The sequence below is a fragment of the Necator americanus genome, chromosome II, assembly GCF_031761385.1.
Source record: "Necator americanus strain Aroian chromosome II, whole genome shotgun sequence".
Lineage (NCBI taxonomy): Eukaryota > Metazoa > Nematoda > Chromadorea > Rhabditida > Ancylostomatidae > Necator > Necator americanus.
In genome coordinates this window covers 42,490-47,522 of record NC_087372.1, presented here as the reverse complement: position 1 = coordinate 47,522, position 5,033 = coordinate 42,490, and positions in this window count along the sequence as shown.

Genomic DNA, 5,033 nt, shown 5'->3' with positions numbered 1-5,033 from the left:
AACGATGCGACCCGCGTTAGATCGGCTGACAATGATCGCGCTATCGCTATTCTTGCATCATGGTCTAATGGTCGTAAAATGGTTCGCCGTGCTTACTTTCCTCTGTTTCCATACACTTATCATGAAAATTTATCAGCATTTTCGCTTGTTCGAGCTTCTGTCCAACAGCAACAACCTGGTTCTGATAATGAGTGTGGAGCAGTCGAAAGAAAAAAGGTGGACTGTTTTCATTAATGTTTCGTTCAAATGCTTTCAGTTAGCAATTTCCGGGTAAAGTGTAGTTGGAGGGGGCACTCAGTGGAGGTCTTATTTCTCGAAGTAAATAATTAAATCACCCTCCATCATAATTAAATAAATATTTAATCGGGACCCTAAGGCCTAAGCATTAGTCTTAGAGGATATATGACATGCAAACTTAAGTTACTAAGAGAAAAAAGTAATTTAGAGCTTCAGGAAATAAGGGCCTCACTGGTTGCATATGTGAATGCAATGATGATATTAAAAATTAAATGCATGGAACTCAGATGATACTTCCAAATGACACTAGTTTCATCATTAGGCTCGTTCTGCTCAACTAATCTTTACAACTTCATCATCTTTGGCTTATTTCCTTCCACATATTTGATCTTCATTACAGAACTGTTCGCGACAATTTCTATCCCAGAAGATGTTAAGATATACCTAATGTAATACAAATTGGGTACTGAGTTTTCTAGCGCTTCTATGTTTCTTTTAACAATGCCCTACCGCAGAATGCCATCCAAATTCGTAAATCGAACCCTACCTGGAGTGACCGCTCGAAGAGAATCGTGGCGGGAACTTCCACTGTGCTAGTACTGTACCTGCACCCAGGGCACGAAAAAGACAATGGAGCACAGTTGAGTGGCCGAGTCAGTCGGGGCCCTAAGACCTAAGCAGCAGTCTTAGAGGATCCACGACATGTAGGTTGAAGCTACTAAGTAAAAAGGAAGACAGAGCTGGAACTACTACTCTTTTCACTTTACCAAGTCTTCTAAGCAAGGGAAAAATGTAATAGTTGTGTGGCCACTCAGTGGCGAACTTACTTCTGGACGATCTGTCTTACTTTTTTCTCTTAGTAACTTTAGCTTACATGTTCCTCTAACTTAGATCCTCTAAGTCTAATGCTTAGGTCTTAGGGCCCGACTGATTTAGCTATTTACTTCCAGAAACAAGGGCGCCAGTGAGTGGCAATCCCCAACTACGTTTTACTCCGAACAGAATTACAAGAAATCACTAAACAATTCATATTATATGTTACTTCAAAAGAAAAAAAGAACCGGAACTGAATTCCATAGCACTCCACGATCACTGAGCATGCATGCAATAACTTTTATCCACACATTTTCGATCTTCTTATCTCACATTTTTGTATTCGCAACTTGGTGGCCCTAAGGAGGGCCGTTAGGTTAGCCTTTATGAAGGCTGTTCACATTCGTCTGCTTCGCAACATTAACTGGACTTCCGCAGTTGGGGCAAAGTCGATCCTTCCACAGCAATCCACGATCAGCGAGCCATTCGCCGAATTCCTTCTTCGACTTCGATGCAAGCTCCGACCAAGTGGTAACCAGAACGGTCTACGTGTTCTATGCATCTTTGCGCCTGTTGTGCTCCATTGCCTTTTTCGTGCTCTGAGTGCAAGTGCAGTACTAGCACTGTCGAGGTTTCCGCCACAATTCCCTTCAAATGGTCACTCTAGATACGGTTCGATTTGGGTGTGTCAGAGTCAACAGACTGTTAACGATCGTTGATAGTTATAGTTGGGTAGAAACGACTTGAAGGTCGATACAATTGCGCAAGCAGCTGCGGTCAGAGCGGTGCGTTGGAGCGCAACGGTTAGGATTGAAAGGGAACCCTTGCTGGCACACTTCTTCGCTGCAGTTCACATCGATTTGAAATGCTTTCACCACCGCGGCGCTTCGAGCGCAGCCGCTTACTCAACGGCTTCATGCCGTCTTCACTCTACCATACCTAGCAGAACGACTGTTACTGTGCGTTTGCAGAAAAAAACGGCTGCGACTACTTACCGTATCCGCTGATGACTACGAAGGTTGCCCGATCAGAGCCGCGCGGGCGGGGTTCGGCGGCTCTGCTGTTTGATGATTATTGAGCGCAAGGTTGTGAACACTTAGTGACCATTGAAGCCCAAAGCCGCCGAACCGTTTACACAACCGCCTGGAGGTTCCTTAGTGTGAACAACAATAACTTACTCGGTAACATACTTCTTTCGGCCTTATCTTTATTTCCAATGACGTTGATGCTCCGTTTCGACGTGAGATTGTTGAAACTTGCGAGATCACTTGCGAGATGATGTAAATAATTCCAGAAGAATTTAAAATTTCCAAAATGAAATGTCAGGGAATGATTCAAAACTGTTAAGAAACAACTATACTCCACATTTTATAATTGCGAAATTTTTCATTATTAGAAATCAGGAAAATATGAGTAACACATTGAAATGAGCGCTTAATATACATTCCAGAGACTAACTGGACCCTTGGAGTGAGATTTACTGAATATATTCCTGGGTGGAACCTGGCAAAGGAACCTGATATAGTAATGTAAGAGCATATTTATGTGGACCCCAAGGGAAATTGGTGTGATACGATGACATTAGTAAATGGATGCAACGTGCTTTGGTGAAATAACGGAAAAGAGAGCACATATGTTAAGAAAATTCCGCAATGAACAACAGAGACAAATGTCCGTTGATAAAGAATCACTCATTGCCACTTGCACCGCTCTCTGAGCTATACATACACCCTCTGGTAGAGCACGAATAGATCAAATGCTCTAGAGTCTATGGTGATCTCACACCCTCACTGTATTCCGCACCAGTGTACGAATGCTACTGAAATCCATGCGACAAGAGGTACCCGTAAAAACCGGCTGACCGCTCTTGTCCTCTCTTCAGTACCGCGCGCCTGCGCGTGCTTACTGCTGCCACTCCACCAGCTAGACATTGCGACCGCCTGAGATCACCTACACCCCGCCTCTCTATCGCGCTCTAGTCAACCCGCATAGTGCGCATAGTGAAAATTTCATTGGAAATAAAAGAGAAGATGTAGATCATTTTATCCAATGTAACATCACATAAGTAAAGAGTAGTTCAAAAAGATGCCGCAGGGGAAAAAAACAACATGCATATATTTTCACAAATCTCATAATTTCACACATTTTAGGCCCTAACTCTTCTGTATAAACTCGCAGTGCATAAGTATGTGTTTGTCACGATGCCATTCAACAAATTCATGTTCAAATTTCAACTGCAGCAGCTATACGTACAACAACTCTATGTGCTTATTACTTTGTACACTTTCTTTAACCTCCTTTCTACATTTTACCTTCTCAAAATTTCACATAGAAATAATGTTTATATAGAGCGCATGTCAGATATTCCAATACTTGCTTGTACGTTTTATACAATAAAACTTTGTTCTTCAAACTTCCTTCGACAGTGTTTTGTCGCTTCATTTCTATCTATTCTCTGCATAAAATCAATATGACAGGTTAGGTGCATTAGCGACAAACAGAGACCTTTGTATCTTCGAGATATACCTTTAGGTACAATGTATGTCTGTGAGACATAATTCGCGCCTCGCAAGTCGTTGGATGCCAGTTTTACCCAGCTAGATAAGGAAAAAGAAATTCCTAGAAAGCCAAAAAAAAAGTTTCAAAAAAATATAGCATTACACCAATCAGTGGGACATTCTTTGAAATATCTCCTGCATTCCCAGAGATGGAAAGGTGGTTTCCACCTAACAATTCAAAACAGGATATAGTAGGGTCAAAACGACATGAAGCACGTACGCAATTTCATACGCGGCTTCTCTCGAGGCGCTCCGGTGGAGCATTGCGTGGTGAAACCCTTGCTGGGATCATCTATCGCTGAAGTTGGCGACGCTCCCTACTCGGTTCTGACTCGCTCCCTGCACTGCGCCGTTACGATCGCGTACGTAAGTACGCCGCAGCTACACTCGAGATTCAAGTTGTTTTGACCCAACTATAATTTCATTCTCACTTGCATTTCTAAATGACATATCACTTATACAAAACTCTTTCATTCATTCTTTCTTTTATATTTAACTTACAAGCACACTTTATGTAGAGTCTCAAACAACATCTAATACAAGGTACCTTTCCTTTCCTTTTCGTTCGATACTAAAAGCACATCATAAGAGCAGCAGACACGGAGAAATGGGTGAGGAGGGTGGCGTGAGCGGGGCGTCAGAGAGACGTAGCTCGGCTTCGAGCGTTGCGGCGCGCTATTTTCTACAATGAGTCCGATTGGAACACGCCAGCCTTATGGGTCGCATCTTCCAGGCCGCTTTTACGGCAATTAGGAAGAAATGGACAGAATCACACTCCTCCCCATAATCTACGACCCCGTATAGGCATAACCCATCTGAAACCCCCACCACCCCAGATTCGCAGGGTGATGCCTTTGATTCTCTGGAAACGGGAAAAACGTCAGGAACGTCAAGAATTTATTAAAACTTGCGGCCGTAAACCTTGCGGCCACAGTAATATGAATACAAGGACCCTGTCCGAAGGAAAGAGAAATTTTGATATTTTTTTGCCTTTGCTTTGATCGCTGAGAAAAACACCCGAAAATTCTCTTTCCATATCTTGAAGTACTTGGAAGACGAAAGACAGACGACTTTTATTCCAGGAATGATGATACACAATCTTGCCACCTTTTATAGGATTAAGAAATGGTGAAGAATGAAAGGAATGTCGAGATATAACGAAAATTACATTACGCAGTCAAAACATTTAGGAAGATGATTAAGAAGAAAATTTCTTGAATTTCGTATTGATTAATGTCGATCCAAGACATTCCACGATCGGCTCATTGCTATAGATTAGGAGATTTTTTCCTTTGATATAGATTTTTTCCTTTTACAGTATGCAGTTAAAGATTTCTACGAGTGAGATCATCTAAGAATAAGCAATATCGACTTTTACTCAATCACAAAACATCACAATATAAGCAGCAAAATAAATCCCGTGTA